This window comes from Canis aureus, chromosome 22 (assembly GCF_053574225.1).
Source record: "Canis aureus isolate CA01 chromosome 22, VMU_Caureus_v.1.0, whole genome shotgun sequence".
Lineage (NCBI taxonomy): Eukaryota > Metazoa > Chordata > Mammalia > Carnivora > Canidae > Canis > Canis aureus.
Genome location: NC_135632.1, coordinates 38,566,578 through 38,590,487, shown reverse-complemented (window position 1 = coordinate 38,590,487; position 23,910 = coordinate 38,566,578). Strand labels below are relative to the sequence as shown.

The following is a 23,910-nucleotide window of genomic DNA, read 5'->3' as shown; positions in this document are numbered from 1 at the left end:
GATTAAAATCTAGCAAGTTATGTTCTCTGCCTAGGATGGAATTAAGCTAGAAAAAATTGATTGAATGCTAAGTAGAAATCCTCAAATGATAGAAAATGTAAAAATAAATTTAAATAAGCAATAGTTCAAAACATCATACTACAAATTAGAAAGTATTTTAAGCTCAATGGAAAAGAAAATATTTATGTCAAAACTTTGAGAATGTAAGCAAAGCCTTGCTTAAAGAATTTAAAGCCATGATAGGAAGTCTTGGAAATTAAGAAAGGCTAAATGGTAATGATCTAGGTATCTAGTTCAAATAATTAGACAAAAGAACAAATAAGATCCAAAGAAAGTATAAAGTAGAAAACAAAGATAGAATGGATGTGATCAACAGTCAAAAGTTGGTTATATGGAAATATTATTAAAAGTGGTAAAATTCTGGTTTGACAGATTAAAAAGAAAAAAGTAGTGAAAAATCAATCACCTGACAAAAATCACAATATAATGAATGACAAACGTCATTATAGGTACTCTAAACAATAAAGAAATAATAAAAGAATTTTATGAACATTATTCCAATATATTTTAAACCTTAGATTGAAGGAACCATTTTTTTGTGTGTGTGAAAAATAAACTACCTAAAGTGACATTGGTAGGAAACCCTAAACAAAATATTTGCAAAAACCCATCAATGCATAAAATATATAGTATCACAACCATGTTGGGTTCATATCAGAAAAGCATGGCTAATTAACATTTAAAAAATCAATTCAAACTCTCACATTAAGAAGACAAAGGAGAAAATTATATAATTATCTCAGTAGATGCAGAGAAAGCATTGATAAAATCCAATACATATTCATGAATAAAAAAACAACTTTTTAGCGATTCTGAGAAGAGAACTTTCTCAATCTAAAGAAAGGATAAAAAATATATATAAACAAGCATACTTAATGGTGAAATATTGAAAGTAGTGATAATCTTAGGATAGAGGCAAGGAAACTCATTATCACCACTTCTGGGGTAGGCAACATCCAACATGGCTCCCAGTGATCCCTGAATCCTGGCATTCTTGCTTTTGTGTCATTGTCATCCTGTCCCCTTGAGTGAAGGCTAGACTTATTGATTCAGTACTCTGAAATGAAATATGACAGAAATGATGAGATGTTATTCTGAGATTAGTTATAAAAAACTCTCACTTCCATCTTGGCTCTTATTCTCTCTCATTCTCTTATGTCACTCTCCATGGGAGAAGCCACCTGCCATGACTTGACATAGCCCTGTGGAGATGCCCCAGTAGTGAGGAAGCTGGGCCTACTAACATGTGAGTGAGCTTGGAAATGAATCACCTCCTCCACACTTCTCCACTGGGCTCTTCTGTTAAACCATGGCCTCTGCCTACTGCTTTGACCACTGTCTCATAAAACACCTTAAACCAGAGGTACTTAGATAAGTTTCATCCACCTCCATGGCCTAGGAAATAATGAATACTCATTGTTTAAGCTACTAAATGTAGAGGCAAATTGTTATGCAGTGACAGATAACTAATACAACTTCTACTCAGCATTGTCTCATCAGTCTTAGAATGCTCAGTAAGACAAGAAAAGACATTATCATTGAGTATATAGAAAATAAATATAATTTATTATACTCGTAGATTACAAGATCAATATACAAAGAATGATTGCATTATATTCATACAGATATAGGTGTAAATATAAATTAGCAAAAGATAATTTAAAAATAAAATTTAAAACGGATCAAAAAAGCAGATAATAAAGAGATGGATACATTGAACCCCATGAAAGTTAAAATTTTCTGTTTATCAAAGGATAGTATTGAAAGACCATAGATTGGGAGAATATGTTTTAGAACATATATTCAATAAAATAAATTTATTCAGAATATATAAAAAGTATATACTAATCAAAAACAAAAAGATAATCCACCATTTAAAAGTGGACAAAAGTCTTGAACAGGCATTTCCCAATAAAAAGATATCCAAATAGCTAATAGCCATATGAAAATTACTCAATATCATTAGTCATCAGAGAAATATGAATCAAAACTCCAGTGAGATGCCATTCATTATATATCAAACAGAATAGTTAAAACTAAATAAATAAATTGGAACACTAAATGTCATTACAATATAGAACAATGGGAATGTCATATATCACTAGTGAAAGGGTAAATTGATACAATCACTTTAGGAAACTGTTTGCATTATCTAGTGAAGCCATATTTATGCCTCCTCTCCCATATAGCAATTCCAGTTTAAGTGGATTTCCAAAAAAGAAGCTTGTATATATTCATCAAAGTATATGTGAAATAGTGCCCATAGCAGCATTACCAATAAGTGTTACAACCTGGAAGCCATATAGAGAAGAATTCCTACATTGTGATCTGTTTACACAATAAAATACTATACAACAGAGAAAATGAGTGATTCCTATGAAGAAATAATATGAATGAATTTCAAAATTGTTATATTGACTTAAAGAAACTATATACAAAAAGTACATTAGTGATATCCCATTTTTATTTATTTATTTATTTTAATTATTATTATTTTTTTTTGGTATCCCATTTTTAAAAGAGCAAAGCCAGACAAAATGAATCTATAGTGTTGGAATTCAGAAGAGTTGTATTTTTTGGTTGGTAATGATGGGGGATGTGAGGAAGGGGCAGGTATGAAGGAGGATTTTGAATTGCTGTAATATTCTCTTTCCTGTTCTGGGCAGTGGTTATTCAAATGAGAACTCACTGAGTTCTGCTGATTCAAGCACTGTTGTTAATTGTGTTATATTTCAGTAAAATGTGGAGTAAAAAGATTCTCCTTAAAGGTCATAACTTTTCTTGTTGGAGTAAACTCATTAATTCCTCCTAAGGCAGGAGCAGTAAGCTCAGAGAGCACAGTGCCCAGCAGGCAGAATGAGGGGAGCAAGCCTGAAGGGCACTCCGGCAAGGTGGCACCTGCCTGCCTGCTCCATCTAGCTGGGCAGTCACCGCCACTCAGTCCACGGTGGTCTTTCGGGAATACAGACCAGCCTTGACACACCATCTGGTTTTTCAAGGAATGTCAGAAATTCACATTTGTATATGAAATCTCTTGACTTTTAATGTTGGTATCAAATTAGAATTCTTTTACTTAAAAAGATTTTATTTAGGGGCACCTGGGTGGTTCAGTGGTTGATCGTCTGCTTTTCTCTCAGGGTGTGATCCTGGGGTCCTGGGATCGAGTCCCACATCAGGCTCCCTGCAGGGAGCCTACTTCTCCTTCTGCTTCTGTCTCTGCCTTTCTCTCTGTGTCTCTAGTCTATGAGGCCCTCTGACATTTATGCTATTCATGGAAAAAAAGAAAGGCCAGACAGGTGATTTATAAGGGGCAACCAGTGGAGTGAGAAAAAAGCAAGGCAGGTGTAGACTCACAGAAGCCCGTGGATACAATATATTATGAAGGAGGAGAGAAAGATGAAAGTACAGTCTTGGATCAATGACCACTATCTATGATGGAGCCCCCTAGGGCTTTAACTCACACACAATGTAATGGTCTAGGCCCCAGCTCTCCTACAGACATATGTCATATCATTCTTTCCTTTGTTCATGATATTACAGGCACACCGGCCTTCTTCCAGACTCCAGAAAACCAAACCAGCTCCCATCACTAGGACTTTGCCATCACTATTGCTTCTACTTGGCAAACATCCCTCCTGGCCTCTCACTTGATTGGCCTCATCTATACATCTCAAATACCGCTCCTCACAAAGGCCTTACTGATGAATTTCCCAAAGCAGATCCTGCCCCAGGCCCTGTATCATCTCAGTCTGTTTAATTCCCAACTCAGCACTTAGCATCATCTGAAATTACACTGTATACTTGTTCGTTTGATCTTTTATCTTCTGTCCCTTAGGGAGAACAGAGCTCCATGAGGGCAGGGACATATCTGACTGTGCCCAATGCTGATCCTAGCATCTGGTAAAGTGTTTCTTTTGGTTGAATAAATAAGTAAATTAGAGGAAGAAAACTGAGTTCAAAATCATAAACTCAAAAAAAAAAAACCCCACAAAATCATAAACTCAGCAATATTAGAACTCAGCGACATTCTTATTTGTCTGATTTTATCAGTCTGCTAACACTGCCATAACAAAATATCACAGGTTCGGTGGCTTAACAGAATTTATTTCTCATAATCTTGGAGTTCTCTAGAAGTTCAAGATCAAGGTGTTGGCAGGTTTTATGGGTTTTTTTGTTTTTGTTTTTGTTTTGTTCTGTTTTTTTTTTTTTTTTTTTTTTTTTCTGAGGCCTCTCTCCTTCGCTTGCAGATAGCACCTTCTTGCTGTGTCTTCACCTGGGTTTTCCTTGGTATCTCTCTCTTCTTAGAAAGACAACAGTCCTATTGGAATAAGACCCTACTCTTATGACCTCATTTAGCCTTGATTACCTTCTTCAAGGCCCTCTCTTCAAATACAGCTTCATTGGGGGTTAGAGGTACAACATATGAATTTGGAAGGGTGGGGCACAATTCAGTCCATAACCCCTGTGTCTATCTCTGGCATGCCCACTCCCCCATTGTGAGTCTGTGACTGGTGCCATTTGTAATCTGCTTGAATTGGCTGAGAAGGGAGAGAGTAGAGTCCTTACTTAGTTAAGTATAAATGGCTTTGCTGAGAACCAATGCTCAATCTAGAGGACAGAAATGGATAGTATGCTCTTTTCTTAAAAAAAAAAAAAAAAAATCTACCAGGAAACTTTGATATTTCCATCATCCAGTCCAGAACGTTTGCTTTTTTTTCTTCCAAAGATGTGAAAATTCAAGCATGAAATTCTGTTATTAAAGACTTCATTGTTTCTCTTCAAATAACACGTAAGTCCTGGAAATATAGTTTAATTATCTAAAGGGACCATGTTATAGCTAATGATTGACTACTACATTGCTTAGGTAGGAAAAAAAATCATGTTGGTGCATTTAATTTTGTTGAGTAGTGAGCAGTGACTTCATTCTGATAAATGGTTTCACACTAAGTGCTTCTCAATTTGCTCTCTGAAACAATAAAGATTAGGTACAATTAGAATTACCTTCACCTTTCAACTTGGCGAGCTCTCTTGGTCTGCTTGTACCTTCATTATTTACCTGGAAAACTGCATCACAGAAAGGCATGACTTTGAAAAAAACAAAAACAAGACATTGTGATTTTTCCAGGGATTCTTGGGTAAAAAACAGAAATGATACATTTTCCTTTTGCCATCATGCAAGGATTGATCATTAAACAGAAGTTTCTGGCCTTTCTTGAAGCCACGTATTATAATATAATGCACCAGCATTATGGGAGACCCAACAGTGTACCTAGTATAGTAAACTAATAGTGCCTAGACTGGCTCTGGGGTAGAGTTTAAGCTGTATTGGACAGGGGCTTCTCAATGTGTTGTCCAAAGAGTGTGTTGAACCAAGTCTGACATTCACTGTGAAATAACTTTTTTTTTTTTTTTTAATGAAAGTACTGAATTGACTTTTGCAGAAGTTTTTCTTATCATACTGTTGTATGACAACACTTTGTTCTAACAAGTAATGGAGACATGGTTGCTTCAATTCCTGATGACACAGCAATATCCTTCCAATTTGGGTATTCTGAGCATTCCTTGTGAGATAAAATACATCTGGTGTTTTGGGGCTTTCCTGCTATGATCTGACCTTAATCACACTTTGAACACAGTCAGACCTTAGAAAGGCAAATTTTTAAGAAGCAGAATATAGGGAGGTTTTCTGCTCACTCTCTCTCCTCTCATCCTCTAGAAGTGATACAAATTCTTTTCCTGGTCATTTATGGCCCTGTCATTTCATCAAGAATTAAAGGTAACATCAGAAACAGGGTGAGAGTGATGGGCTTATCAAAGCCCATTTTCAAATTAATTACAGTATTTCCTTTTCCAAGAATATTTCTGATGAATACAATTTTGACTGATCCTACCATAAATTTTTATTCCTCCGGAGTCACCTCAAACTTTAAGAGAGTGGAGAAACCATGGGCTTTCAAATTACGTATATCTGGATTGAATCTTATGTTAACAGCTTGATAAAATCTGCTGTCCTCTATAATGTAGGGTAACCAGCAGTAAATGGTGTATCAACAAGGTAAGATACAAAGCTCCCAGAAAGAAGCTAGGAGTTTCCTATTCCCTCTACCTTCTTTACATTATGTGCAGTACTTAGCATAGGTCCTGGAGCCTGCGTCATGCTTACATGCTTGATAAATTGAAACCAGTTTAAAGTGAGCTCTGGAAGAGGGACTTCTTTACCCTGGAAGAATTTTACAGACCTAGAACAGCAATCTCTAATGAGAAGAGGATAACTGCGAGATTTGCGTGGCTCTTTGAGTGTTGCTTTTTACAGGTGGGATTCTGCTGTGCTAGGCACAGTTATGATTATATAATAATCTGTTGCTTCTGAACGCAGGGCAGTAACCTTAGCATCATTAGTTTGTGGAGAGTGAAATATTTGGGGAAAAAAACAACTGAGAACTTAAGAAACTGTAGAAGCATCGGCCAGGGATGCAGAATTACTGCTGGGGGTGAGGAGACATAATGGTGAGAGAGTCACATTAAGGTTATTATTTGGGGTCTGTGGAAGATAAAATAGTTCTCTAACCTCTGTCTCTGCTGTAAGTATGTTCTTCTTTCTAGAGAAGCTTAATGTCCTGCCAGATGCAACCCCACACCAGGGTAATGTCTATAGTTAGCCCCTTCCCGCCTTCATGTTTAAAAGCTCCTTATTGTAGAGTGCTCCCTATTGTAAAATCCAATAAAAACAAAGGGCTTGTTTTCCATCTAGGCTGTTTTCCTAACTAAATTTCTCCCAATGAGTTTAATGAGCGTTGATTCAATTTATAGAAGGTGCTATTTCTTCAATAGCCCCCAAGCCTATAAAACCACAAGAGGCGAATATTCCTATTCCAGGTGGTAAAGCGTAAATGCATCCTCTACCCCACCTGTTTTCATTTAATCTTGGATTGTTTGCCTCATTTTGTTCTTCCCAAGTGGAATGGAAATGCCTGGTGCTGCTGAGAGAAGCCAATGAAATTGTAACATTTCAACATTTAAATCTCTCCTCAGTCAGTTAGAAAATAAATTCAAACTTTTTTTTTCCTGTTTGGAATTAGATCTGAAGTTCCCACCCCCCAATTCCAGGATATGCCAAACATACTTTGCATTTTGCATTTTAAAGTGTCTGACCCCTTTGTCTAGGAAAAGGCAATGTAGAATAATATTTACATGATAATTTTTCTTTCTCCAAGCTTTTCAAACTCTAGCCTCAAGGTTGTCATTTTCCAACTGCCTTGGTACCAAGAATTTCAAAGCTCAAAAGGAAACAGTGAGAGAAAGAAAAAAATGGTGGAAATTTAGAAACAGAACCCACTGAGTATCCTAAAGACTGCGTTTGTCTGACTCTGCCAGTCTATTCCCTTTTTTATTGAGCAGATGAATATCTTCAAAAAAAAAGAGCCAGCCTTCCCTATCCAGAAGACTCTTCTGATACAGTCCCAGAATTGATGGGATGTGGATCAGTTAGGAGGAAGAAAGGGAAAAGAACAATTTGTAAAAGCAAATGAGGAAGGGAAATGGAAAGTAGGCGGCCAGTTACTCAACCTGTCTTTTCCCAGTTCTTTCCCTCGAAGGCCCTTTTATACCATCTTCTTGGAGGTAGTTTTCATTTTATCCATTTAACACTATAGCCATTATGTAAGGAAGTGGATGTTCAGAAGGCTAGAGTGACTTGCTCCAAATCACATGCTCATTAGTTGGTAGATGGATTTTATTTCAGGTTTGCTGTTTCCATGACAATATCTTCTTTGGGTACAACTAAGAAAGGATGAAAAGATAAAGGAGAAAAGACTCTGAAAACAATACTATGCTGTCAAATAATTACTTATATTTGAAATATGTAATACTTTAAAGATTATGTATGTATAGACTCAAAAAAATTGGAAAATTTAGTAAGGTTTAAAAGAGGAAATAGAAGTGATCTATGAGAAAATCTTCAGAGAAGAGGTAAATGTGAGTTTTACAAGGCTATTTTAGTGTTGTTTTTTAGAGATAAGATTCTGCTGTGCTAGGTACATTTCCATCCATGGCTCAAAATTTTCTTTTGCCATAGGTTAGTATATACCTGGAGGTTATCTGTTTTTAATATGCTTTTTTCACTTAATATATTATGAACATTTTCCTTTGTCTACATGTAGTCTTCTATAATATGATTTTAAATGACTGAGTAATTTATTCAATAAAAAAAAGTGCTTCATTGAATGTGTTTTATGTCCCAGGTACCATACTAAGAAATAGGGATTCACAATAAATGAATGAATGAAGCAAACGATATCCCGGCCCTCAGGAATTTCACATTTGTTGAGAAAAACAATGAACAAGTAAAGAAGATAAACAGAGAATTTGATTTACAAAGCATTATGAAGAAAATACATATAAGGATATAATTTTAAAAATAACTATTTCAGTTAGGAAAATCAGAGAGAGCATTTCTGAGGATATGCTATGGGAGTTGAGAATTAAAGAACAAAAGAAGGAAGTTAAAAAAATAAACTAAGAAATTCATTTCAAGCAAAGGAACAGCAGTCTACACAAAGGGCCTAGCAAGTAAAAAGGCTTTAGACAGGAGAGATCTTGCTCTGTTCAAAAGAAAGTCTGTGCTGCTGGAATATTGTGGGAGCAAAGGAGGGGGACAAGAAATGAGCTGAGAGATTTAATCAAGGAAGGGAACATACGGTGTCTTCTCTTCCCAGAGTTTGGATTTCATTTGAAGCACAACTGGGAAGCTATCAAGTGTTGCCAAGCAAGGATAGCTCTGATTTGATTAAGGTTTAATAAGCATGAATTTCTCAGTCACAGACTTAGGCATGTAAAAATAGAATTTATTTCTATTTCAATTTAATTTCTGACTTTTAGCCTCAAGCTGACCCAGCAGCAGACAATCAAATCTACCCAACTGTAAGTTTCTCACAGTTCAATTCAATGATTTTCTAGTAAATCCACAAGTATAATCACACTCTGCCCTTCACCTCTTCCTTTTCCAGGAAGAAGAGGATTATAAACATCATGTTGAGATATGTGTGTGCATGTGTATGCATGCGTGTGCACCATGTTGTATGTGATGGTGGTGGTGTGGTTGGTTTAATGTTTTTTTGTGGCTGGTATACCTGGTCCAGTCATCCGCACACTCCCCATTCATGTGGGTATCTGAATTGTCCAGTTGTTAACCAATGGTCCCATTAATATTGGTCAGTGTCAAATGTCACCTTCAAAAGTCTACTATTATAGAAAAAGGTTGTTTTTTTGTTTTTTGTTTTTGGTCTGGGATTTAAATCATTTTCCTTTGATATCCTTATTTCCACTTTAATACCACAGTTTTAATTATTGTCTTATATATGTATTTCCATGTTTGCTTAGGAAGTTCCTTTTTTTATAGAGGGAGGGAGACAGAGAGAGAGAGAGAGAGAAGGGCGAGAGAGAGAGAGAGAAAGAGAAGGCAGAGGGAGAGGGAGAGGGAGAGAGAGAATCTTAAAGTGACTCCATGCCCAGTGCGGAGCCCAACGTAGGACTCTATCTTACCATCCTGAGATATGACCTGAGCCGAAACCAAGAGTCAGACATTCAACCAACTGAGCCACCCAGGTGCCCTGGGAAGTTCCTTTTCAATATATTTTTATTTAAAATATTCTTGGCAAGTATCATCCCCATATTTTTCAAAATGAACTTTTTAAAAAGATTTTATTTATTTATTTATTTATTTATTTATTTATTTATTTATTTATTTATGAGAGACAGAGCATGAGCAATGGAGAAGAGGCAAAGGAAGAGGGAGAAGCAGACTCCCTGCTGAGCAGGGAGCCCAATGTGGGGCTCAGTCAGAGGACACCGGGATCATGTCCTGAGCTGAAGGCAGATGCTTAACCAATTGAACTGCCCAGGTGCCCCCAAATGAACTTTCATTAAAGTAAAATTAAAGCAAAAGAATAGAAAAAGAAAATCTTAGAATGAACTTATATCAATTTTCTACTTTTTTAAAAAGAAAATACCTTGAGATTTTAAAAAAAGCTTTGTATTAATTTTTAAATTTATTTGATGAGAACTTATTTTCATTCCATGTGTGTAGCAACATATTTTTTCTTATAAAATTATTTTGTGTGTTTTTTTCTATTGAGTTTATTCCTGGGTATTAAATGCTTTGTTTTCTGTTGTGGAAGTAGTCATTTTTCCACTGTAGCTATTGGTTTTTACATAATTACTTTGTCTCTGGACATTTTATTAGTTGTGTAAGATTTTCCAGCTGATTCTTTTCATTTTTCTAGTCAATGATAGTACCTATTACTAATAATTGTATCTCCTCCTTTGCAATTGTTAAACATCTTATTTATACTTCTTGTTCTGTATTATTGGTTGAATCTTTCAAGACAAAAGGTTTAAGAAAAGGTGGTGGCAATAGTTCAAATCTTAGTCTCTTTCCTTATTTTAATGGGAATGTTTCTTGGATTTTGTTCTTATACTCTAAGCTGGTCTTAGATTATTTTTTAACCATGATAATATGCCTTATATTTGTAGTTCAAGATTTTTTGTGGAATGTATTGATATTCACTGAATGACTTTTTAACTTATTACATGGTTTTTCATTTGATGTAACCAATTATATCTTGTCTTTTACTGAGAGATCATAATACAAGGATAAGATTTTTAGATTATGTCCTACTCGCTCTCGATATATCACTGAATTTATCTATCATTCAAGAGCTTAGAATTTATATCGATAAGTGAGATTTATGTTTTTACCTGGTAACTTCTATTGAAATGTAGCATTTAGAGAAAAAAATCACACATAAATATATTGTGAAATATCACATGTAATTTGTTTTTATTTTATATTTTACTTTTTTTTTTAAAACTTTGTGTGTTGGTTTTATCTGTTAGATTGTGGTCTCCACATTAGACTTATTACATAATATGAGCTGTGAAGTTTTCCATCATTTTCAGTGACGGAAAAAGGTGGCATAATATGAGAATTTTCTGTTGCTTAATACTTTGAAATAACTAATCTATAAAACCATGTCTGAGCCTAAATCTTTTTTTTTATGAAGCTTATTCTTTGGAACATTTTATATTTCTTCCATAGCTATTGTTCCATATTTTATCTGTGTACAATTTTGTACTGTTTTGTGTAGGAATTGTTAATATATTTTGTTTTCTTATTCTTTGAAAGCAATATCCATTTCTCTGGTTACATCATATTTTTAAAGTTGATCTTGTGAATTTATGCTTTTCAATTTCTTTTTGAGATTACACTTGCTAGAAGAATTCATTGTTTTCCTCAAGAACTTGTTCTTTGATTTATGCAGTCTATTTCTTTCAGTGTAATTATTTATTTTCTGCTTTTAACTTTATTAATTCCCTCCATTTTATTAAGTTTCTTTTATTCTTCATTATTAATTTCTTCCATTTTATTAAGTTTATTTTATTGTTCTCATAAAACTTATTGAATTCTTTTCTCATTTGTTATTTTTCTTATTTAATAATGAAAACATTTATCACAATGAAATAACTCTGAGAACATGCCATGTGTTTTTATGAGTTTTATAGTTTTTTACCTTTCTAAAAATCCTGCAATTGCTCTCTGAATTAAGAGTTCAGGAAGCTTAAAGTGTTTAAGTTGGGTTTCAGTTGTCTTTAAACTTAAAAAATAAAAGGTAGAAGCTTATTTTCCATTCCACATAATAGGAGTTCCGAGATGGTACATAGCCAGTAAGATGGCTCCTTACATGTTGTCCAAGGGCACAAGATTCTTCAAAAGATTTGCACCAACATCTTAGCAGAGAGAGGGATGGATACCTTCAAAAATATTGCCCCAGGGGTACCTGGGTAGCTCAGTGGTTGAGCATCTGCCTTTGGTTCAGGCAGTGGTCCTGGGGTCCTGGGATGGAGTCCCACATCGGGGTCCCCATGGGAAGCCTACCTCTTCCTCTGCCTGTGTCTCAGCCTCTGTCTACATCTCTTATGAATAAATAATTAAAATCTTAAAAAAAAAAAGAAATATGGCCCCAAAGTTCATCTGAATGATAATTGTGAATAATAAAACACTCTAACCAGTGAATTTGTTTTAATTCATTCTTGTACACCCATATGCAGACACCTATCAACAAAGAATTCAAGAATTACCTGAGTTGTCATTAGAATATGAATTTTTAAAAAGCTATCAGGAGACCCCCTTGCCAAATTATTTCGCTTCTTAAAAAAAATTGTGCAGTTCAGGTATGAACCAAAGGCTCAGTGCTGAATGGTATGACATTTGAAGCTAGTCACAAGCTTTGTCAAGGAGACCAAAGCTCCTCAAGAGGAATCCTGAAGGTCAACTTTCAGAATAGAGTGGTACCAGCACAGAGTTCTCACTAGCCTAGGGATATTAATGTGGAGGAGAATAAGGACCATACTGATAAGTTCTCATAAACCAATATATAGCTATTAGGAAGGGGGGATTCAAATTTCCTTTCTTTTTAAAATAGTGACACTCATAAGTGGTATTTGTTTGTAGGTTGTTTGTTGTTGTTGTTTTGAAGGAGAGCAACAGCGAGGGCAAGGAGGTGCAGAGGAAGCAGGAGAGAGAAACTCAAGCAGATTCCACACTGAGCATGGACCCCAACACGGCTCAGGTCATAGCATGACCCTGAGATTGTGACCTGAGCCAAAATCAAGAGTCAGATGTTTAACCAACTGAGCCACCCAGATCCCCCTGTAGGTTGTTTTTTTTTCTAAATGTCTTCACTCAATAAAGTTAGAAATTTGCAAATCTTATGTAATACCATCCATTTTTTAGTTATTAGTTTTACGTCTCTTAGACTCCTAAACACAGGCAGCCTGTGTAAGGGAAGTGATAGTTTTCATCATTTAGATTCTGTCAGCAGCCCTAGTCAGTGTCATCTGTCCACCGATGTCTTTCGTGTCGCTGCCTTCATATCTCTCCTCTGAGGATGTCTCTTCGAAGAAATAATAACTGGCTCTGGCTTCATCAAGAATCATAAGCAATTGGAAGTACAGGTTCCCCGCTTCTCCTCTGAGCTTGATCTCTATTGGAGGGGCATGAATCCTTGTGCCTTCCCCGAGTAGGGCCCAAGGCCTGAGAAATTAACATTGGATCAGAAGTTGCTTCAATGACAAGAGGTCACAGGGAAAGGAAGATACTCAGGATACAGGGAGGGGAAAATATAAGACAATTAAAATATTACCCAAAAAATCTGAGAAAATATTTTTCTTTGGATGTAGAAGCATGTATATTCATTAGAAAGGAAGATTACTCTATCTCTCTCTCATTTCATAATGGCCACACCAGCTCAGGCCTTTATGCAGTCAGGGCAGTGATACAGGTTCTGCTTTCCAGCCATTGTTCCCATGAGATTCTTCTTATCCTAAGGCATTGTTCAATTTCTAACTTTCGCAATGATGAGCCACACCCATCCCTTTTAGTTAATGGGTTTTAAAATATTTTTATAATTAAGTCCTGGTTTCTGAGCAGTATGTAATAAGAAGTTTTTAGTTCTACTTGTTTTCCTTTTTAAAATATCTTTCTATTCACTTTCTCCCTGAAGAAAAGAAAACAATTTATGCTAAAAGAGCAAATTCAGTTGTATTTTACATTGTAACAGAAGATACTGATTTATGACTTATTACACTCAACTAATCTCAACTAATCCTCCCTTGGGATAGATGTGGGAGAGAGAGAGAGAGAGAGAGAAAGGAAAGAGGGAGAGAGTATCTAGAAAGATAATTTTTAAATCATTTTCTGAGGGTTTTTTTTTTTTTGGCCCAAAATTGTCATGTCTCTGCTTAGTTGGTATGTGTGCATACGTGCATAAAATGCTGTATATATGTGTTAGGTTTATTTCATGCAGGATAACACTGACAAGGTGGCTTTTGTAGGGAAAGTGTGCTTTGGGGCAGGGAAGGAAATAGGAGATGGAGAGTCACAAAAAAGGACTTGGGTGCACCTGCTCTCACCATCCCCATGTGGTATAGATGGTATCAGTGCTGTGGGAAGGGAGCATACGTGCCTATAAAGGGAATTCCTGAATAAACATCCTGAGGCCCTATGAAAGACAGGGTGGTAGAGTCTGTTTAGAGTAAATGATTGCTCCTGCTTCCTGTGGTCCAGAAGTGGAAGAAAATAATCTTTTACAGGAGTCTTTATCCCTTCTGGGAAACAATATTTCTGGTCTGACCAAGAGATGAACAGATTTGAGGACAGAAGCATAGAGAAGATGGGTGGATCCCTCCTTGTGTTGGAATTTTTGGCAGAGACTACTAATTACCGCCCAAAGGCATTCTTCTCTTTGTGGCAGATTGTATCATTGCTCTAAATATTTTCTGCCCTTCCATCTTAGTTTGGATTTTCAGAAGGAGACCCTGAAGTAAGGACTTAAGTGCAAGTAGCTTATTTGGGAAGTGATCACAGGAAATACTAATATGGAGATGAAAAGCAAGACATAAAATGGACAGATGCCAACAAAGGGCATGGTATAAAGCAACTTACCATTGAGAACAACTGGAGCTCAATCTTATCCCAGTGTAGACCATAAACTTCAGAGTTGCCCTGAGAGATGAGAGATCTGGAGTATTTATTGGTTGAAGTTACCCGTGGGAGCAGTGGGAAGAGGCTTTAATTCCCCGGTATTTTATAAACATGGACAAGGAAGGCTCCATGCTGACCACTGGATATAGGGCTGATTTGTACTAAAATAGCAACCACTAAGCAAATATTCATAGTGGGCTCACTATATCTGCTTTACCTCCATGTGAAATGATTATATATCCTGAGGCATTGACTCTAAGCTTGGATATGGAATGCATCATTTTCGTCTTTTCTGGGAGGATATATTTCTCTACCCCATTGACAAGAGGATTTGGCCAATGAAATGTGAGCAGAAATAATGTGTTCAATTTATTAGGAAATGATTTATGAGTTATCACATTTTTTCCTTCCACCTTGTACCTAGTAACATTCTGGATAGGAACTGCTCATCTAATCTGGGCCCTGAGATGAGAAAATATGCAGCTGGGCTTCAGCATGGTTAGAATGATAAATAAAAATAATTCTTGATTATAAGCCTCAAAAACTTTGAGGTTACTTTTTATAAAAGTATCTAAAAGTAAGCTGTTGAAAGGAAAAACAATATATTTAGTATCAACTTTGTGTCTGGGTAGAGAATGACAAGGAAACTGTTACTGAGGCCATAAAGATGACATCCAATTCATGCAGTAGCAAAACATTTAATGAAATTATAAGCAGTAGTTTGGAAGGCATGATCTAAGATGGCAGCATGGAAAGATCCTGAACTCCCCTCCCATGGACATATCAAATAAATAGCTACATATGAAACTGTTCTTTCTGAAAAAGACCTGAAAATGGGCTGAACAGCTGGTTTTTCCATGTGCAAAAGATAAAATGGCCACATAGAAACAGATAGAAGAAGCAGAGATAAAGTCTTGCCCCTAACCCCATCCCCTGCATGGTAGCCCACAATTGAGAGGGATATCACAAAACAGGAGTGTATTCCTGAAGATCTAGGGGTTTGCGCCCACAGCAGGCATTCCAACTCTTGGGATCTGCCCTGGAGAGATGAGCCTCCAAAGTGTCTAACTTTGAAAAACAGTGGGTTTATATCTGATATATCCAAAGGACGGTGATGAAAGTGAAATACCAGTCTTAAAGGGCTTGCATGCACACTCACTTGTCCAGGAACTCAGTGCAAAACAGCAATTTGAAAATTGCCTAGACTATTTATGAAGAAGATTCATTTGCTAATCTTAAACTGCCAGGGGGGTACAGCTCTACTCTCTGGAACAGGAGTACTGGTGGGCATCATTTCTACACTCTCTCTTAACCTTGCTGGTGCTGGTAGGTGTATGCATTTTCTATAGACTTCTGCTACACTGCTAGAGCTGGCAGGCATGCATTGCCCCTCCACTTTCTAATCTTGCTACAACTAACCAGTACCTAGAAAGAAACATGTACAGATGTCTGCAGCCCTGATTTTTGCAACTGCTGTCTAAGAACACCTCCAGATCATTTGTTCTGGAGGACGCAAGTTTTACAACTGCAATTGTAAGGATCTACGATCCTTACTAGGATCCTAGACTGGTATTTCACTTTCATCACCACCCTTTGGATCTCTCAGATAGAAACCCACTGTTTTTCAAAGTTAGACGCTTTGGAGGCTCATCTCTCCAGGGCAGATCCCAAGAGTTGGAATGCCTGCTCTGGACACAAACCCCTAGATCCTCCTGCACATATTAAAAGCTGTGGTCCAGGGGTCTGGCTTCCAATCATTCTGATACTAGGAACTGACTGAGATCCCATCCTTTGGAACCCTGACAGGTCAACAACCGGAAACTATCAAGAATAAATCAAGCTACTTAGGTATTCAAAAGTTGGAAGAGGCAACCAAGAGCTAGAGCAAGGTTGAATGACAAGTTTCATCTCCTACATAAGGCCACTCACTCAATACTGAGAGATAGCTGTTTTTCCTAATACAGAGAAACAAACACAGAGGTCAAGAAAAGTGAGGAAATAGAAGAATATGTTCCAGACACAAGAATAAGATAAAACCTCAGGAAAAAACCCTCAGGAAATGAACATAAGTGATCTACCTGATAAAGAGTACAAAATAATAGTCATCAAGGTGCTCAGTGAACTTAGAGAAAGAATGGATAAACACAGTAAAAACTTCAACAAGGAGATAGAAAAAGTACATTAAACGGGTTCAACAGCAGACAAGATGAAGCAGAAGAAATGACCAGGAGCTAGAAGGCAGAGCAATTGAACTCACCCAAACAGATCAGCACATATAAAAGAATTTTTTTTAAGATTTATTTATTTATTTATGATAGAGAGAGAGAGAGACAGAGACACAGGCAGAGGGAGAAGCAGGCTCCATGCCGGGAGGCCAATGCGGGACTCGATCCCGGGACCCCAGGATCGCATCCTGGGCCAAAGGCAGGTGCCAAACTGCTGAGCCACCCAGGGATCCCTATAAAAGAATTTTTAAAATGAAGGTAGCTTATGGGATGTATGGGACAACATCAAGCAGAATAATATTCATAATATAACAGTCCTAAAAAGATTAGAGAGAGAAAAAGGAGCAGAAAAAATTTGAAGAAATAGTGCATGAAAACTTCCCTAACCTGTAGAAAGAAATAGACATCCAGATTTAGGAAGCACACAGAGTGCCAAACAGACAAGATGAACCCAAAGAGTTTCACAACAAGACATATAATTAAAATGTTGTAATTGGGGCAGCCCAGGTGGCTAGGGGAAGTGCCACCTTCAGCCCAGGGCCTGATCCTGGAGACCTGGGATCGAGTCCCACATCAGGCTCTATAGAAGCATGGAGCCTGCTTCTCCCTCTGCCTGTGTCTCTGTCTCTCTTTCTCTCTCTCGGTGTCTCTTGTGAATAAATAAAATCTTTTTTTAAAAATGTTGTAATTGACATAACTTTAATATTTTATTTTTAAAAAGATTTATTTACTTATTTTAGAGAAAGAGAAAGAGGGAGAATGAGTGGGAGGAGAGGGAGAAGGAGAAGGAGAGAGAGAGAATCTCTAGCAGACTCACAGCTGAACATGGAGTCCCACACAGTGCTTGATCCCATGACACATAAGACATGACCTGAGCTGAAATCAAGAGTTAGATGCTTAACTGACTGAGCCACCCACATGCCCCATAAATTAGAGAATTTTTAAAATAGCAAGAGAAAAACAACTTTTTACATATGAGGGATTCCCCCACAAGACCAGCAGCAGATTTTTCAGCAGAAACATTGCAGGCCAGAAGCAGCTGGCATAATATATTCAAAGAGCTAAAAGGGAAAAATTTCCAACCAAGAATACTCTACCCAGCAAGGTTATTATTTAGAATGGAAGGAAAGATAAGGAGTTTTCCAGGACAGCAAAAGCTAAAGGAGTTTATCACTACTAAACCAGTCTTACAAGAAATGTAACAGGGACTTCTTTAAACTCAAAAGAGAGGGTACTAATTAATGACAAGAAAGCATATGTAAGTGTAAAGGTAGTGGATTAATCACTTATAAAGCTACTATGAATGTTCAAATACAAAAGTGTTAAAAATAACTACAATAATTAAAGGATATAAAACATAAAAAGACACAAAATGCAATAACAAAAACATAAAATATGGGATTGTGGAGAGTAAAAATATAGTTTTAGAAAGCATTCAAATTTAAGTTGTTATCAACTTAAAATAACTATTGCAAACATAGACTGTTATATGCGAGCATCATGGTAGCCACAAAGTAAAAGCCTACAGTGGATACATAAAAGATAATTGGAAAGATTGTAAACATAATACAAAAGAAAGTCATCAAATCATAAGATAAGAGAGCAAAAGAAGAAGAAGGGAACAAAGAGGAACTACAGAATAACCAGCAAACATTTAACAAAATGGAAGTAAGTGCATACCTAGCAATAATATCACTTTAAATGTAAATGGACTAAATTCTCCAATCAAAAGACATAGAGTGGGGTAATGGATAAAAAACAAGACCCACCTATACGCTGCTAATAGAAATACACTTCAGTTATATGAACACACACTGACTGGAAGTGAAGGGATGGAAAAAAATGTTCTGTACAAATGGAAACCAACAATTTGGATGGCAGATAAGAAGCTAAATGAGCTTGTGGTATTAAGTGAAGAAGTTGGTGTACAGAATATTAGTAGCCTGACTTGGTGCTAATGACTGAATTTCATAATAAAGAGATAAACTCAGAAAAATAACTGGCTGGTTTGTAAGTAGGAATTGAAAGGAAAAGAAGAACTCCAGAAATTTTAGAACCAACAGTGCTCCAAAACCTTGGAAAATGACAGAAAAGCGGAAAAAAAAAAAAAAAAAAGATAGAAAATAGAAGGATCCTGGCCAGTAATGGTACCCTGAAGCTAACATAGCTGTCCTGCCAATTTAGTTCAGAGTTATTTTACATGGAAAAAATAAAACTTTAATCTTTTCAAAGCCACTGAAATTTTTGGTTTCTATTACTAATATCTGAATGTAAATTTAAGCTGACTCAATATAGTCAAATGCCTCAGAGAAGTGTTTGCTCCATGAAACTTTCAAGACTGGTGAACATGATCTGGGTTTGATAAATGTGCCTTCACCTGGGAGGGCCTAGATTTAGGTGCCAGGTTGAGAAGAGGAGTATGCACCTCTATGTCAATGGATGTTGCACAGTGGCTTGTGGATGGGCTAGCAGGGGAAACTAGAATAATAAGCTGCTGGCTTAGCTGATGATGGCCTGAAACACTGGCTATTAGTAGTAATTATTAGGCTTGCCTAAGAATGTCACACAGTAGGGCTTTGGCAGGAGTTTATATTGTCTGCCAATCACTATAAGAGATCCTTTAGTACTAAGGGATTATTCTTCTTACTATTTGCATAGCAATCCTCCTTATAATTATTTGTGGAAAAATATGAGAAAAGAACTCAGTCTTATCATTTTATACCTCTTCCTTCTGGGCTTGCCCCATACTGATGGAGTCATATTAAGTGCATTCTACAGAATTCTGATGAAAATCATGGAATTCCATGACACTAAGAACTTGGTGACAATTAGCTTCATGTTCTTGACAAAAGAATACTTGTTCAGCACATAGATGGGGCTAATGATGGGTAACTTTGGATTCCCTTATCAATACTGAAGTGCAACTTCTCCTTAGTGAACATATCCTGCAGGTACTAGGCTCACAGGACTGTAAAAGTGTTAACATAACCATCCAAATATAAAATAAGCCTTCTTTTTCCAGGGTCTATTAATCATTTGCAAAGAATGACCCTGTTTGGTTAGTAAAGAAAACCTCAATAAACTCCAAAAAGAAATTATAAACCAATCTTGTCTATTTAGCAGTTAGATTTAAAAATCTTTGAATTCAATCTTTACAACAAGTAAATATCATGAAAAAAATGTGAGAAAGTTAACTCATTAGATTAACAAGGCTTAAGTGACTTAAGCAAATTACAAAGCATTGATTTGTTTAGATTCAGGTTCAAACAAACCAACTCTAAAAGAGTAGGTTTTTGAGACAGTTGTTTAAATTAATTATGCACCAAGAATTAAAGGACACCGGGAATTATTGTTGATTTTGTTAGGGTAATAATACTGATTCCTCCTTCCATAACTTAAATGCTGTAATAAAACAAAGTTTGTCAAATGGGAGGCAAAGGATTCAGCCTCTGTAGACAACGCATCATAGTTTGGCCCTGCCACATCCTGCCACATCTCCAGCACCATCCATAACCATCATAACAATGTATGTTGCAGCCAGGCTGCTGTCCTCAGAGTTCCTCACATATACCCTCATATTCTTTCAAAATTGAGTGCTTTTGTTAAAAGTTGTTCCTAGGAGTTTGCCTGAAACCCTCCAACTCTTCACCTGGCAAAACTGTCCTGTAAGACTCAGCTCAAAAATTGCCTTCCTGTATTCTTTCTTCAGCAGATATGGTACATTAGTCTCTGCGTCACATTTTTATAGCACTTACTCCTTTAGACTGTATTTATTTCTTGGAATATCTGTGTTTCTCCATGTGCCCTGTATATGCTTCTAGTCTTACCATTTCTTTCAGAAGAGAGTTGTCTCCATTTTCTTATTTCCTTTTGCTTTTACTTCACAATCTGTTTTAATACTGCTTCCCACTCCCCTCTCCAGGGAACTGATTAACAGTGACCACCAAATTTCCTAATTTATTTGACCTCTGTGTAGTATTTGAAAGTGTTATTCACCAACATTTTCCTGATCATTTGTGGGTTCAATTTTTGTTGATTGTCTTATTTTGACATATCTTAACATAGCTTCCTCTTACAAGCAAATGATGAAATAAAGGCTTGTGTGCAGGGAATTCATTTTAGGAAGAGATTCTAAGGAAAATGAGGGGGGAAATTGGCAGAACAGAACAGGGAAGGAGAAAAAGCTGATCTAAGTATGCAAGCTTGACTAAGGAAATCATAACAGTGGACCAGAGGATTTTGTCTTGCTAAGCTGTGTAAGGAGCAATGAGGATGCACATGAGATTGTTCTTCCTGAGAATCAGAAGAGAAAAATTTATCCATCATTTTCCAACTCCCACTAGTCAAGGGTTGCTCCATGGACTATTAACAACCTTGTACTTCAATGTTTACATGAGTGGGATAGGAACTCAGTGGATCCCTGCAGATGTCTTTTTGCTGATGGCAGCAAATCCCCACATAAAAATTTCCCATTACTTGGTATAGCTGTGACAAGATTCATTCATATTACATTTGAGCTCAGCTGATTGATCTAAAAATGACAAGGTTAAGAAAGTAGAGGAAGTCCTAACCTCAGCAATAAGACAATAAAAAGAAATAAAAGGCATCCAAATTGCCAAGGAAGAAATCAAACTTTCACTATTTGCGGATAACATGATACTCTATTTAGAAAACCCAAAAGACTCCACCTAAAAACTGCTAGAACTAATACATGAATTCAGTAAAGTCACAGGATACAAAATCAACATACAGAAATCTGTTGCATTTCTATACACCAATAATGAAGCAGCAGAAAGAGGAATCAAAGAATTGATTCCATTTACAATTGCACTAAAAACTACAAAATACCAAGGAATAAACCTAACCAAAGAGGTAAAATGTCTGTCCTCTTGAAAACTATAAGACACTGGTGAAAGATACTGAAGATAACACAAAGAAATGGAAAAACATTCCATGCTTATGGGTTGGAGGAAAAAAATATTGTTAAAATGTCTATACTATCCAAAGCAATCTACACATTTAATGCAATCCCTATCACAATACCACTAGCATTTTTCACAGAACCAGAAAAGTCCTAAAATTTGTATGGACCTACAAAAGACCCCAAATAACCAAAACAATCTTGAAAAAGCAAAGCAAAGCTGGAGGTATCACAATTCTGGACTTCAAGTTATATTATAAAGCTGTAGTGATCAAGACACTATGGTACTGGCACAAAAACAGACACATATATCAATGGAACAGAATTAAAAACTCAGAAACAAACTCACAACTATATGATCAATTAATCTTTGACAAAGCAGTAAAGAATATCCAATGGAAAAATAAGAGTCTCTTCAACAAATGATGTTGGGAAAATTGGACAGCGACATGCAAAAGAATGAAACTAGACCACTTTCTTATACCATGTACTAAAATAAATTCAAAATGGATAAAAGGTCTAAATATGAGATAGGAAACCATCAAAATCCTAGAGAAGAACAAAGACAGTAACCTCTTTGACATTGACCATAGCAAATTTTTACTAGATATGTCTCCAGAGGCAAAGGAAACAAAAGCAAAAATAAACTATTAGGACTTAATCAAGATAAAAATCTTCTGCATAGTGAAGGAAACAATAAACAAAACTAAAAGGCAACCTATAGGATGGGAGGAGATATTTGGACATGACATATCTTTTTTTTTTTATATTTTTGACATGACATATCTGATAAAGATTTAGTATCCAAAATATGTAAAGAACTTATAAAACTCAACACCCAAAAACTAAATAATTCAGTTAAAAAATGGGCAAAAGACATGGATAGACATTTTCCCAAAGAAGACATACAGATGGCCAACAGACATATGAAAAAATGCTCAACATCAGTCATCATCAGGGAAATGCAAATCAAAACTACAATGAGATAGCACCTCACAGAATGGCTAAAATTAACAACATGGGAAACACTAGGTGCTGGTGAGGATGCAGAGAAAGGGGAACATTCTTACCCTGTTGGTTTGAATGCAAACTGGTGCAGCGACACTGGAAAACAGTATGGAGATTTCTCAGAAAGTTAAAAATAGAGGTACCTTATGAACTAACAATTGTACTACTAGGTCTTTACCCAAAGAGTACAAAAATACTGATTCTAAATGATTTACATGCACCTGATGTTTATAGCAACATTATTAGTAGTAGCCAAATTACAGAAAGAGCCATATACATATATATACCATTTTAAAAAAGAATGAAATCTTATCATTTGCAATGATGTGATTGAGGTTGAGAGTATTAAGGCTAAGTGAAATAGGTCAGTCAGAGAAAGACAAACACCAAATGATTTCACACATGTGTGGAATTTAAGATACAAAACAGATGAACCTAATGAGGGAATAACAAAGAGATAGGCAAACCAGAAAACAGACTCTTAACTATAGAGAGCAAACTGAGAGATACTGGAGGGCAGGTGGGCAGGGGGATGGGTTGGATGGGTGACAGGGATCAAGAAGGGCACTTGTGATGAGCACTGGGTGTTAACATGTAAGTGATGAATCACTAAACCCTATACTTGAAACTAATGTTACACTGTATGTTAACTAACTGGAATCTAAATAAACACTTGAAAAACAAAAACAAAATAATAAATGTCTGCAGGAAAGAAAGAAAGAAAGAAAGAAAGAAAGAAAGAAAGAAAGAAAGAAAGAAAGAAAGAAAGAAGAAAGAAAGAAAGAAAGAAAGAAAGAAAGAAAGAAAGAAAGAAAGAAAGAAAATTGATGAGTAGAATGTGAAATATGGTGCAAGAGATCTTCAATATTCCATTTTTTTTTTCTTGGATCCTTTTCCCTTCCCTGTCATTTAGATATTAATGTTCCCCAAGGCTAGTCCTCAGTCAAGTCCTACATATTCGTTCATTTATTCAGGAAATATTTATTGAGCACCTATTGTTTTCTAGACACTTAAGATTTATTAATAGATGTTAAATAAAGATATCTGCATTTATGGGGCCAACATTATAGTATTACATACTAAGTAAATTAGCATATTAGAAATGTCATAGAAAAATATTAAAAGAAGATTAGAGAAACCAGGAGTTTTGAGTACAG

At 36.2% G+C, this 23,910-nt stretch overlaps 1 long non-coding RNA gene across 1 annotated transcript; it reads right to left on the bottom strand.

Annotated features, from left to right (window-relative positions):
• Positions 1-677: 677 nt before the first annotated feature.
• LOC144294370 (uncharacterized) lies at positions 678-19,594 on the bottom strand. The gene is made up of 5 exons (XR_013361771.1): positions 19,547-19,594; positions 14,561-14,620; positions 7,627-7,839; positions 5,068-5,145; positions 678-1,117 (listed from the first exon to the last, which is right to left on the bottom strand). It is a non-coding gene; the product is annotated as an uncharacterized LOC144294370 (long non-coding RNA).
• Positions 19,595-23,910: the final 4,316 nt, after the last annotated feature.